This window comes from Lissotriton vulgaris, chromosome 7 (assembly GCF_964263255.1).
Source record: "Lissotriton vulgaris chromosome 7, aLisVul1.2, whole genome shotgun sequence".
NCBI classification, from domain to species: Eukaryota; Metazoa; Chordata; class Amphibia; order Caudata; family Salamandridae; genus Lissotriton; species Lissotriton vulgaris.
Window position 1 is genome coordinate 190,764,002 of NC_141695.1, and position 14,552 is coordinate 190,778,553.

The following is a 14,552-nucleotide window of genomic DNA, read 5'->3' on the forward strand; positions in this document are numbered from 1 at the left end:
AAGACAATCCCCAGAAGTGAACTTCTACAGAAAAAAATCAAATCAACCAACAAAAGAATGGTTTTTGTGTCTAAATATTCCACAGCATCTTGGGATATAAAAAGGATTATCAAAAAAAGATGGGAAAATCTTCAAGTGGAAAAGGACTTTGGTTTGTTGTTTCTCGACCAGCCTCTGTTTGCCTACAAGAGGTCTCAAAATCTAAAAGAGCTACTGAACAAACCCAACAAATCCATAGGTGACACAAATGACACAAAGATTTACAAAGGGACGACAAGATGTCATAATTGCAAGAACTGCAACAATGTAATCACTGGGAACGTAATACGACACCCAAGAACAGGTGAAAAAATTCCCCTTAAACACAATGCAAATTGCAATTCAGAACATGTTGTGTACACTATCAAATGCCCCTGCGGGCTTCTATATGTCAGAAAAACGGACAGGAAATTAAAAATTTGCTTGTCTGAGCATAAGAGCCGCATAAGGAATCGAAATGTAACATCACCTTTGGCACAACACTGGATAGAATTGAGACATTCCATAGCAAAGCTAAGATTCCAAATAATTGAACAAGTAATGCAGAAGCTGGGTGTTGACAATGCCAAGATACTTCTCCAAAGGGAAGCCTACTGGATACGACGATTGCAGACGTTAGTTCCATTTGGACTAAATGATAAAATGGAGATGATCTGCTTCCTATAAACAGTAAGAAGGTCAGCCAGACCAAGACACTCGAATTCGAGACACGTGACCCATAATTCCATGACTAGTATTGCAACTAACTGTCATAAGTCAACAACACTCACATATCATAATAATGGTCAGGTAAAATTCAGATTGTAAATTGACACACACCAACTTTAACAAGTTAGTAACATCCACACATTATAATAATGGTCAGGCAAAGTTTAGATTGTAAATAGGCAGGATGATATTAATCACTTTGTGGAAATACCTATTTAGGCTACAGTCGACTTGATATTGTGCTGTATGTACCATGATTGGATTAACCAAATAATGTAATTTCATTGCGTTTCAGATTCCTCAACAAAAACTTTTTTCATGCACTTGTAAATAAGGGAGAACGAACCACTAACTAAAACTCTTTTCATAGATTATAAAGACAGCCACCGTTAAATAGGTTACATTTATTTTTTTGATTGTAAAGTTCAGTTTCTGTTGAATATGTCCAGAAAACAAACAAATACGTAGCGAAATCAGGAAGCCACTCATAACATTGCTACTTCACCTACTTTATACCCTTTAGATATGGCCACTGCCAAAAACACAAAAAGATAGTCCTTCAACTATCTTGATGAACCAGATTAAAGTAAAAATAGGCAAGGGACCAGCTATGTTTGACAAAAACCTCGGCTCGACCCGGGAAGTTGTGAGGACTCGAGATCCCGGCGGATTAAATTAGTAACACCCGGTAAGAAGGAAACGGACGCCGTAGTGCGCCATTCAATAGACATCAGAAGTAGCGCCGAAAAAATAAACTAAAAACCAATTTCTTTTTCTATATGATCGGCAGCCGACCACAGCTTAGCAGATACCGCGGTACCGAAGCACAGCAGCGTAGGACCGCAGGTAATCTATTTAAAGCTTTTCTTTAAGTTAGACAATGTTTCACAGCCAATTAGCCAAACATAGTAAGGGCAATTTTTATCTCCCTGCAGGACACTGCTAGAGGCAAGGGGTTGACGAGTGTGAAGACCTTACGCTAAACTATGCAAGGTAATTGACATTTGAATCGCCTTGACGTTTATTTGCTTTAAACAAAAGGGACATCATTCTAAACTACAATTTATATCTTTCATAGCACTTATTTAAATTATCAAAACGAGCGAGACTGAAGCTAGATTCAGCACACCCTCAGGTAATCCATCAAATATTACAAAAGCCATGATATAAACGTGCAAAACCTGGAGTTTTTTTATTCATACTTTATTGTTCACAAAACAGGGTGAACGCCATTGAAATAAGCAGCATCCTATCCACAGATTCATTAAAAAGCAAGTTGCAGGTAAATCCCAATAACTTCCTCTTTAACTTCATTAAAATTGTCCACGAATAAAGAGTAAAAATAAATGAAAATATTTGTTTTTCTCATAGATCAGAAGTTTAATATTCTGAGATTAATCTCATGAAAACAATTAGTTTTTCCTCAAAGATTGAGGTAAGATGTATAAATAGTGATCGGTTAATAAGATGGCAACTGTGAACGCCAGAAGCATTAAGAGTAATAAGTTTCCCCTTTTTTTCTTTTTCAACAGACCCCCGACGAAGGGGCTCACGAGCCCCGAAATGCATTGGGTTTTTTTGTATTATTTGCATTGATTATTATTTAATCACTTTTGGATTATGTATATCTATGATTGCTTTGTAAATTATATTGTGGAAATGTAATGGTGAATTTCAACTGTATAATGAATTGATTATCAATGGTTTAAATACACTGAAATACTATAAAGGAGTAATTGTTCTTTGTAAGTAGTGCGCTCTCGAGTCCTGGCAGCCACTAGGGGCCAGGCCATATTCACTCCTATTAGAAATAGGACCAAGTAAGGATGTCAGAACGGCCTCAGCGAAGGCAGAATGAAGAGTATCAATTGTTTCTTCCCCAGACCATTTATAATATCCCGCAGGAAATCTATCTTCACCTGGGGATTTTTGATAAGGTAATTTGGCGATGGCTGCTGCAATTTCTTCTTTGCTAATATCACCATCAAGTAAATGTCTACCATCATCTATAAGACATGGAAGATTAATATCCACGAGATAGGCATTTAATTGATCTTCAGTTGCTGAAGTCTCAGGAGTGTAAACTTTTTCATAAAAGGATGCGAAAGTATTTACAATTTCTTGTGGTTTAGTAAAAATCACACCTGATTTTGTTCGTATTGCATGTATAGCCATGGCAGCCTCATGTTGTTTCAGCTGTGCTGCAAGCAATCGGCATGCTTTCTCCCCTTGTTCCTAATGTCTACCAGTAAGATGCCGAAGAGCAGTTAAGTGCCATTTTAGCTAACTCTAGGCTCCTGCGGTTGGTTACAGTTGGACGAGATGAGTATATACGTGTAAGACAGATAATTTAATCTTCAACTTCAGTGTGATGCAAGGATGCTGACCTATTAGCCTTGGCTGCATCTCTCATTAGTTGTCCACAAATAGTTGTTTTGCAGCTGCCCAGACGGTTCTACAGGAGGCAACTGATGATTTATTATTTATTAAGTCATCAGAAAGATAAGCACGTAGTCGGGCTTTTCACTAAAGTGAGCAGTATCTCTGAATATTAATACGAAATAGTTTACAGCCTGGAGAGGTTCAACCTACTTCCAGAGCAAGAAGAACCGGAGATTGATCCGAGAGAGCGGCTTCAAAAATATAGGATTGACTAGTGATTGCAACTTCCGAATGGGAAATAAGAAAACAATCTAATCTAGATTGGGTGCCATGAGCAGAAGAAAGGATGGTATATTCCTGATCTGAGGGATGATATTGGGCCAAATGATCTATCAGTTCATGGTCCAATGTTATGTCACCCAACAAGGCTCTGTCACCCAATTGCATTTGTCTAAGGGACCTGTTCTGTCTAGAACCACATCGCAGGCAAGATTCCAGTCACCACCAATGACATAGCTGGATGCTCCAATTTCCACTAGTAAGCGATTCAGGTTAAGAAGATAGGAGCGTTTAGCATCCGTTGGAGCATATACTGAGCCGACATAAAGGATCCTATTTCCTAATTTTAACTTAGCAAAGACATATCTGCCTTCTGGATCTGTCCAGGTTTTGACAAATATGACGGTTAGGGATTTGTGTAAGGGAATAGCCACTACACATTTCTGTGGCTGGCCCTTCACAGAAGGGGATTGTGTTGTCAATTTGCAGTGAATGACTTTTCCCACCCAATCTCGCTGTAACTTAAGCGATTCCAAAGCATCCAAATGAGTGTCTTGCAGAAGAGCAATATCGGTTCATTTTGTTTGTAGATAAGAGAATACTTGCTTGCATTTAATAAAATGAATAAGGCCATTAACATGCCACAAGATAATGCGTAATGGATTAGAGTGAGAAGATATGGTCGCTGTCATGTGTGTATTGGAAGGAGAAAGAGGTTAGTTTTAAGGAAAAGCTGATGTAAAGAATAAAGTTGTTAAGTGTTGGGAAGGGGTTGAAGCAAATAATAAAATGAAGTATAGAAATTAAAGCTGTGCAGATTAGTGGGGGGAGTTTGAAGAAAGGGATTGAAGAAAGGAAGGGGAAGATGAAAAGTAGATTCCTGGTAAGGAGAAAGATCAAGGATGAGATGAATAACTTTCTGAACAATTGTAAAGCGTTGTAAAAAGAAAGTAAGAGAATCACTTGTAAGTACACAAAGAAGTAAATGAGAAAGAGAAAAAAGCAAGGTTCTAGAGAAACTAGAGAAAAGACAAAGGAAAGATTGTAGGAAGCAGACGATAAGCTGGTGTGTTCGCATATTTTTCCCTGTGTTTGGGAGACCAATAAGATGGGGTCTCTGCATCTCCAATGGTGGGTAAAAAGTAAGCTTTGGAAGGTTTTCTCTAAGAAAGGATTTTGTATCTGAGCCTTCTATTTTCTCTGGAAGCCAAGATAACAGACATTGTCTCGACAACTTCTATCTTCCAGATTTACTATTTTACTCCTGAGAAATAAAAGCTCTTCGTCTCTGGTATAACATCAAGGCGGTTCTCAACCGCTACAATCTGCGCAGTTATGCCGTCCATTCGGCTCTGAAATTCAGCAATGCTTTTACGTATAGATTTAGTCTCAGTCGTGAGAGTAGATGTAGAGGACTCCATACCCTCTAATCGTCAGCCCACAGCAGAAATCTCCTAAAGGATCCGTTCATAATAGAATCCGTCGAGGTTGACATCGTAGGATTAGTTGACTTCTGAGTCGAGAAAGTGGCCCCGCTAGTATCTGAGGTGTAGGGATCCTGTTTTAAGACTTCGGAAAAGAGGAGTTCTTTTGCAGGTTTACCAGATGTCTTACCAGAAGGCATCACCAACTCTTTTATGACAGTCATTTGACATATAAATTCTTTTGTGCAATTGATGTTTATGCTGTAGTAAATAGGTTACCTCAAGAAAAACACTAGAGTCACTAGACTAGTAACCCAATCTAGTGTGATGCAAATCAGAAAAGTTCAGTACAGCATGAGGTGTGAGGCAAAGAAGAAGGATCCTTAAGCACAACTGGAGCACAAACTGCTCCTTCAGAGGAAGAGGTCACTAAATGGAAACCGAGCCTCAGAGTTATTGGAGAGCCTGAAGAGATGGCGTGCAGCTCTTTTACCTGGATCAGTGCCGCCCTCTCATCCTATCTTAAAAAGTCGGTAAGCTCAGACCAACATTAAGCAGTAATAAACTATAGAAGACACCTTCAGGTAATTACCACAGTAAACCACGGATAAGAGGGTCAGTCAGAGACGGTCAAAGACAGGTCCACTCTTGGCTAAATAAGTAAGTAGTGTTGCAGCGATGTAGCAGGGAGCCTTGGGACCAACAGTCCCACCAATGCCGTGAAAAGCAGCAAACAGAGACTCGCTGGGCTGCGGATTAATCCAACCACTGAGGAATCTCACAAGGCACACACATCCAGAGGCACTTGACTGGGCTGTAGGAATAGACTACTAACTGGGGAACCTGGATATGTCAGGACGGTCCAAAAGAGTGAAAGACCAGCATCCAGTAGTCAGTACGCCGTCCAGGTGTTAAAAAACATACTATAGTAGTAATAATAGTAGGTCCAGTATCACCGCATGTGAGCCAAACGTCAGAACAGGCCAGTGGGCCAGTAAACTGAGACTCTGGTTAAGAAAGTCATAGGCAGCATCTTGTTGTACCCCACGACTTCCTGTCATCAAAACGCAGCCTTCAGAATCAGTCGCTGTTGTGTGTCTGTACGCTGAACACTTCTCTGTCCATATATTTAAGGAGCATGGTGCAGTAGGTGGCCCAGGCACCTTTGTTGGTCTGCACAAAATGAGAGATTAGTGAACTTCAAATCCGCCAACGGGAGCCACAAGGAGTGCCCCGTTCGCCAGTGAGGCTCGTCAGTAGTCGGTCTCACCTGAGCGCCGCAATATATGCTGCGGTGCACACCACTTTCCCACCCACAGCCTAGAAGCCTAAATGTAAAAAATGGTGGGCGTTGCCGATCCCTAAGGCAGAACAGGTGACCTCATCTGCCTCATCATCCAAGGGGATGTGTCACCACACTCCAGAGATACCAGAATCAAGTGATAGTCAGGTCAGGTATGGGCCGGAGCAGCCATACAAGTGAGAAGAGGCTCCTCCTCTCCTCAGCGCACAGGGCCCTTTCACGGCCTCGCGTGAGCGTCATGAGCAACCATTTTCCGCTCATAGGGCTGCATATAGCTAATCTCCGGAGAACTCCATTTGAGGCCGTCCGCTGTAAATGGACACATCGGCTGGTCATTCTCTGTTGCCTCATTTTCCAATATCAGAGCTCAAATGGCGAAATGCAGCGAGAAAGCCCTCACGTCGCCGTCCGGCAGCGCTGAGCTCTGGAATAAAGCAGCCATCTTACTTCGTGGCCAGACGACGCCCCTCCAAGCGCCAGTGTTATCTTGACATTTTTCTTATTGTCTGAATTCTTCTGGACACACAGGAAACTCTGAAGCAGGTGCTTATAAACATATGGGTTCTTTCTAAACTGAGCTACAACAAGGTCAGGCAAGGTGTGGCTACACCTGTTGCACAGGCCTAGAGCCGGCTCTGCTGCCAGGCCAGGTCCCTTGAGAGCAGAAGCCCAGGCCTCTCTAGTTCGGGTTTGACCGATTTGGGCCTCATCAGTAGGGCACAGGCATATACACACACTCGGCACAGCACAACCAGAAAGTGCACTAAATGGCAATGCCAGTGTGAAGAGATGTGCAGCTCTACAGCTGTCTTTACAGTACTACAGTCTTAACATAAAGAGTCAGCCCACACATCATCAAGGCAGCTCCATTCATTGTATCTCAACATATCTAAAGCTGTTGCATGTGGCATCTAAAACTCCAGGTCTTAGCAGCTCGAGTTTAAATAAACTATCCCCAGACTAGCCCCAGCAGTGTGATCAGCGCAGACCGTGGTGGTGCGCCCTATACATAATACGGGTCCTGATCCATGACAGCAGTGTCAGGGTCTGTAAGTCCAGCAGACCCACTTGCCCAGGCTTTGTGGCAGCGGGTGATAGCCCGTTAGAAGACACCAATGCTGCAAAGTAGAATCAGGACCTTAGTGGCTCCGCTCATGTGAAAGGAAACCCCCATGACCACGTGTGGCTTTCTGCTAGCATGATAAAGGACTGTGAAGTCATCCCATGTGCATGATTTGACCATTAGTCTATTTGTGGTAAGAGATGCAGTCACTTGGTCCCAATTCAATGGAACTGTATTATACGATGAGAACAAGAAGCTCTGTCCAGGTTTGAGTCTGGCCTTAGCGGCGTGCCTTCAAACTGTGCAGCAAGTGCAGTTGCACCAGAGCCCAGAGGCCCTAAAGCCCCACAGAACCATGAATATTGCTGTAATTCACCCTTCAAACAGCAGTCAGATGGTCAATTTCCATCCTTGCATTAGACTGCCTTCCTCTATTAATCCTTATGCACCAGCAGACCCATAATTATCTCTCCACACGTGCACCTCCGTTTACAGGGGTATTAAGCGTCAAGGAAGCTGAACCCTGGCACCTGGAAGGTGCATGAAGATGAAGCTGCAGCATCCAGGCAGCAACTGGTCACCAAGAAGGGCTGAGAAGATACATACATTGAATGTTCCTCTCCAAGCGGAAATACTTTTCGATTTGAGTTGTCACCTTCAATAAAATATGCACCGACTGCCTTTCAAACTGTAGATAATCTACCAAACCCTGCATCAGTTAGTGCACCTACCGAGTCCTCTTAGGAGGTAAGTGATTAGTTAAAACCTAATTAAAAGAGGAAAGGAGGCTTTGGCAGTTAACAGCATGTCCTAGAAAGCGGCTTCTCTTCTATATTGTACTACTTCTTGGCAGTTGACATAAAAAATCCAATAAATACAACTTAATCTGATTCATCGCCTTTGACAGTCTTTCAAAAGTTCCGTTTATCTATTTGTCATGTTAGCTTGTCTCCTCTTGACGCCTCTTACTGAAGGATAGATGCCACCAGCCTTTAAAGCAGGGTGCTGACCGGATCACATCACTGGATTACTATGCCAAGATCTATGTTGGATGAAATCAGCAGAGATCTGGACTTGGAGTCTTGTTTGATCTATCTGCAGCTTTTGACAAAGTCAGCTGCGTCAAGGGTCTTGGCATTGATAGTACAGCAGAGATGAGGCTCAAGTCCTTCCTGGCTGGAGGCATCCAAGTGGCCAAGCTAGGAGATTTGTGGGATCCTTCAGGGTTCTTCCCTTTCCCCCATTTGTTGAACAAATATGTGTTACCCTTCGCTAAAACTTTGATAGAACACGATGGAAATGCATATGATGATGCATAGCTACTCATGCTGATAACACACAGCTACTCATACTGATAATACACAGATACTAATGCTGATGATGCACAGCTACTCGTGTTGATGATGCACAGCTACTAATGCTGATGATACACAGCTACTCATACTGATGATACACAGATACTAATGCTGATGATGCACATCACTCATGCTGATGATGCACAGCTACTCATGCTGATTATACACAGCTACTCATGCTGATGATGCACAGCGCTCATGCTGATGATGCACAGCACTCATGCTGATGATGCACAGCTACTCATGTTGATGATGCACAGCTACTCATGCTGATGATGCAAAGCACTCATGTTGATGATGCACATCTACTCATGCTGATGATGCACAGCTACTCATGCTGATGATGCACAACTACTGATGCTGATGATGCACAGCTACTCATGCTGATGATACACAGCTACTAATGCTGATGATGCACAGCTACTCATGCTGATGATGCACAGCACTCATGTTGATGATGCACAGCTACTCATGCTGATTATACACAGCTACTCATGCTGATGATGCACAGCGCTCATGCTGATGATGCACAGCGCTCATGCTGATGATGCACAGCACTCATGCTGATGATGCACAGCTACTCATGTTGATGATGCACAGCTACTCATGCTGATGATGCAAAGCACTCATGTTGATGATGCACATCTACTCATGCTGATGATGCACAGCTACTCATGCTGATGATGCACAACTACTGATGCTGATGATGCACAGCTACTCATGCTGATGATACACAGCTACTAATGCTGATGATGCACAGCTACTCATGCTGATGATGCACAGCACTCATGTTGATGATGCACAGCTACTCATGCTGATTATACACAGCTACTCATGCTGATGATGCACAGCTACTCATGTTGATGATGCACAGCTACTCATGATGATGATACACAGCTACTCATGATGATGATGCACAGCACTCATGTTGATGATGCACAGCACTCATGTTGATGATGCACAGCTACTCATGCTGATGATACACAGCTACTCATGCTGATGATGCACAGCTACTCATGCTGATGATGCACAGCACTCATGTTGATGATGCACAGCTACTCATGGTGACGATACACAGCTACTCATGCTGATAAAACATATGTACTCATCCATCTTGACAGAAATCCTGCATCAAACAGCATTTCCCAAACAATAATGCAATTAGTCCGGCAGTGGATGGAAAACAAGAAACTTAAATTTAATTGCTTGCAAGATGAAGAATCTTCCAATCAATGCGTTAGATGATGTATTGTTGGATTCCTATTGGGCACAAGAGCTTGATTCTAGTCTCTTCCTTACCAACTGCACAAAATGTCTTAGAGTCTATTCAAGGCTGCCCATGACCTCACAAATCTCATAAGTGGCTTTTTCCTGTGCCTACCATCTTAATGCCCTGAGAAAGATTTCCCCACTTTTCTATCAATCAATCAATCAAATAAGCTTTATTCGGTTTTGGTTTAAAACCATAAAAGCAACAAAGAAATACAAAACATGTATACATGACTCAACATATCATTTGCATAGTAAAAAAGAAAAACCAACTATATTAAACAAGCTAAAATCAATTTGTCCCTTCAGCTAAATAAAAAAGGTATTTACAAAAAATCGGGAAAAAAGGGTAGTTGTTGGTAGCACAAGGTTCATGGCATCCCCTTTTACCAAGAATTATGGTTCCATGTCGTTTGCCTTAGGGACGGGATGGGTCGAGGGCCGGGGTAAAAATCGTACAAGTCCCAAATGCGAATGGGACCGTCTCCCTCTTTGGGTTGGGAGAATCGCAAATAGGGGACGATGTTCATAGTTTTGAATTTAATTAAAATAAGGTCGCCCGGAATGTCTTTGGGTGACGTACCAAGCCACCCCACCCTCCTGACCCTCAATATGCCGCCATCTAGAGCAGGTGGCAAAGGTCTGTGTTGTTTTAGCCAGGAGATGGTTTTATTTAACAAGTCCTGATGAGATTCAAATTTGCCCTGGATAGGTGCAGGGACCCCAGAAAGAACAGTCACAAAGGGGGCAGCTTCTGGGGGTAGGTTGATCCAATTCCTGCTTTCATGTACAAACCTGGGTAGTCTATGTGGTGCAAGTGCGGAGTTAGAAATAATGTCCCGGCCTCTTGGAATTGGTGGAGAGATGAGGGGTTCAGGAATTTGGGCTTTCATAGATGTAGTGGGTTTGGGGTTTTCTTTGTTGCAAGGGGGAATAGGGTAAGTGGATGCGGCAGTTATTTCAGTTGGGATAGGGTTCCTTGATAATTTATTTTCAAAACTGGTCAACCTGTCTCCCAGCTCATTTATTTTAGTGATCAGGGGTGATAGTGCGGTTGTGAGCAATTGTTCGATCTGTGCCAGCAGGGTTATTTGAAGTGGTGAAACTGGGTCAGGTGTTTTGTTCAATGCCTCAGTTGGCAATATTTTTGGTGGATTGGGAGGTTGTAGTGGGGGGCTAGTGCGCATTATATCGGTATCCTCAATGTCAATGTCATTTACCTCATCGGCATCTCTACCCACTATAGGGGGGGTAGATACATTCAGGGCGTAGTTCGTTCCACACAGGGCATTCAGCTCCTCCCAGATGGACATGGTGTAAAAACAATGCAGTGTCAGAATCAATATGGATAGATAGAGTACCTCCAAGTTCGTAACAGCCAAGTGGGGTGTCCCAACCCGGCCTTCTCGTGCCTCTGAGGGCCACAGAGGGCCCGCCCTTTGCCCGGGCTTAGCCCGGCGCCGCCCGCGCGCGTCCGCGACGCGGAGGAAGCTCTCTCCGTTTAAGCGCCTCCAGGCGCGACTGACCAGGAAGTGGGCGGTGCTATGTGCAGAGCTCGCTGGGAGCTGTAGTTTCCCCCCACGGCGGCCGTGCTAGGTGGTGAGCAACGGCGGCGAGGGAAACAACCAGCGTCAGGAACCCAGCGGTAATCCCCGTGGCAGGAGCGACCCTCCAGGTAGGTCGTCAGCAGTGTCCCCCGCTCCTCTGTGGGAGCTCTCTCCGTTTAAGCGCCTCCGGGCGCGACTGACCAGGAAGTGGGCGGTGCTATGTGCAGAGCTCGCTGGGAGCTGTAGTTTCCCCCCTCGGCGGCCGTGCTAGGTGGTGAGCAACGGCGGTGAGGGAAACAACCAGCGTCAGGAACCCAGCGGTAATCCCCGTGGCAGGAGCGACCCTCCAGGTAGGTCGTCAGCAGTGTCCCCCACTTTTCTATCAAAATGGGAAGCATATGCCAGTATCTGCTCTAGATGGGTCTCGATTCAGCTATGCCAATTCTTCATATTTAGAGCTGCCACACTATTTTCTTCATGATTTCCAAGTCATTCAGAATACGACTGCCAGATTGGTTGTGGAAGTTTTGCCCTTTGCTCATGCTAGGCCTATTTTGGAATGACTCCATTAACTCCCTATATAACAAAGTATCCTTTTTAAAACTGAAATTAAATGAAAAACATTTATTTAGAGCAAACTTATGTCTGGCGGCATATTAGCGCTGAAACGACGGGACACGCACGTACAGTTCGGGTCTCCTAATTTTGGACAAAACGCCAAGGGCCTTATTTATGAGGCCCTTACGGTGACATTGTGTCACTTTTTGTGACACTGCAGCAGCATAAAAAATGTGCCACACTGCGCCATATTTACAAAGTGACATATCTATGCAGATGATTCACTTTGAAACCCCTGTGCTTCATTATAGCTGCAACAACTATAATGTTTGCAGGGTGTGCGTTCCGGTGCAGAAAAGGCTTGTAGAAGTGTTGCAGTGAAATGTATGAGATTTCACTGCAACACTTCTAGGACGCCACTGCATCATATCCTAACACCTGCCTCACAGCAGGCGTAAGGAGTGACGCAGGTCCTTTCACATGGTGCCTGCTCCATGTGAAAGGACACATTGCTGGAGCTGCGTCTGTTTTCAGACACAACCCAGCAATGAACCACTTTTGCTTCAACTAATACATCAGGAATACTGACGTATCTGTAAAGCCTTGTGAAATGGAGCACCATACAATAAATACGGCGCACCCATAGTGTCACGAGGAGGGCGCACTGAAAAGTGTTGCATCGCTGTTTTCACACAGCGATGTGAGGCTTTTGAGAAATGAATCCCAAAGTTTTCAGGGACTCTCTAAAAGTAGGTAGGGAAGGAGCAGTTCTAAGTACTGGGGGCATGCCATTCCAGAGTAGAGCTATGGAACTGAAGAAGCTTTTGCCACCCCAGGTGATCATTCTGAAGGAAGGAACCACCAGGTTTTTAGCAAGGCCTGAGTGAAGGATCCTGCTCAGAGTGTACCATCCTAGGTTGTTCTTGAAATAAGAAGGGCCGTGCCCGTAAAAGGTATTGCAGACCAAGCAGAGAGCCTTAAAGACAATGTGCTGCCTAACCAGTAGCCAGCAAAGTGTACTGATGGCTCCTCTCAAAGATTCACATTTGAGAATTTTTAAAATAAAGTGTGCCGCTGTGTTTTGCAGAGTCTGCTGCTTCTTTAATAGACCAATTTAAAGTTTGAGATAGAGACAGTTACAGTAGTCCAGTCTTGATAATAAAAGATAAATGACCACTGTTTTCAAGTGTTCAAACAGTAAATACCTTTCGATTTTCTTGACCAGTCTCAAGAACGATAAAGAGGCAGAGGTAACCTTCTTAACTTGTTCCTCAAGCTGCAGTTCATTGTCAAGCATTATTCCCACATTTGTAATTTTAGGTACTGGAGTGAGATGTAGCTCTAGGTCATGAGGCCACCGGCCAGTGTCCAAAAGGATGGGTTGTTTACAAATTGAATGACCTCTGTTTTTGCCGAGTTCAACTTTAACACCTTGACCCCGGCACAAATTTCCCCGCGGTTCGGGAAAATCCCACACAGGTGCAGAGCGGACGGCTCCCGGCCGTCCAATGCACACGCCCACCGTGACGTCGGACGGCCCCCGGCAGGCAAGGGGTTAAACAGTTGCTGTCCATCCATTTGCTTACTTCGCTCATACAGTCACTAAAGGTGCCACCAATATTGATAGCATCTTTAGCCAATGACACAACAATTTGCTTGTCATCTGCGTAGGATGCCAGGGATAGGGAGAATGATTTTATGAGCTTGGCCTGTGGCGTGACTTATAGGTTAGAAATGGTAGGGCTCAAGGACGATCCCTGCGGGACCTCCCATGGCAAAGTATACGTTTTAGAGGAGCACTCTCTCACTGTCACCACCTGTTGCTTATTGGCCAGGAAGTAGGTAGGAGACATATTTGCAAGAAAGTGGCGCTGCCCAAGGCAGCATACATGGAAACAGCAAAAACTAGGAGAAATAAAACATTTCTCCTTGGTTCGCCTGTTTAAATACAGGTTTTAACTGGTCTTAATTTTGGCGCTGCCTTCTATTTATGCTGCTCTTGTAAATAGGGGGGCGCAACAACATCAATGGGTGTTGCGGTGAGGGGGCCTTATTAACAAGGCAGCATTAACCCCTTCGGTGCATCAGACTGCCAAGAGCCATCCGACACACCGGTGCTCATGTGCGTCGATCACATGGCACAGGGAGTCCCTCTGGTGCGGACACCAGAGGGTTTCCCTTTTCCCCCAAACAGCCTCGGGAGCTGGGGAAGGGATTCTGTGCAATGACAGAAACCGAAATTAAAATGAGCTGGTTCATTTCAGTTTCACTTTCTACAGGCTCAGGGCGCTATCTCAATCGCCTGAGCAGATACAAAGTCAGGAGAAGTATCAATGGAAAGGGGAGAATCTCCCCCTTCGAATAGTAGGCCTCCCTAGTGGATGTCTGCTTGAGAATCACCCCAGGAGGGCAATCCCCAAGCAGGGAACCTCCTACTAGGCACCAGGGAAGGGGGAGCGGCCCCTTAGCCAAGGGTCTTTGATCCCCACAAAATATTTTGGCAACAAATAGTCTTTCTGCCCAACCTAGGTGGCATATGGGGGCAGTAGCCCCCAATCTGCCCACTGGAATGGCAGAAAGCCCACTAGAACCCAGGGATGTGTTTTAATTTGATGTAGGGGTGGG

At 44.3% G+C, this 14,552-nt stretch overlaps 1 long non-coding RNA gene across 1 annotated transcript; it reads left to right on the forward strand.

Annotated features, from left to right (window-relative positions):
• The first annotated feature begins 1,363 nt into the window (after nt 1–1,363).
• LOC147701157 (uncharacterized) lies at nt 1,364–4,041 on the forward strand. The gene is made up of 7 exons (XR_015297158.1): nt 1,364–1,435; nt 1,538–1,593; nt 1,683–1,740; nt 1,826–1,882; nt 1,969–2,029; nt 2,119–2,182; nt 2,280–4,041. It is a non-coding gene; the product is annotated as an uncharacterized LOC147701157 (long non-coding RNA).
• The last annotated feature ends 10,511 nt before the right edge of the window (nt 4,042–14,552 follow it).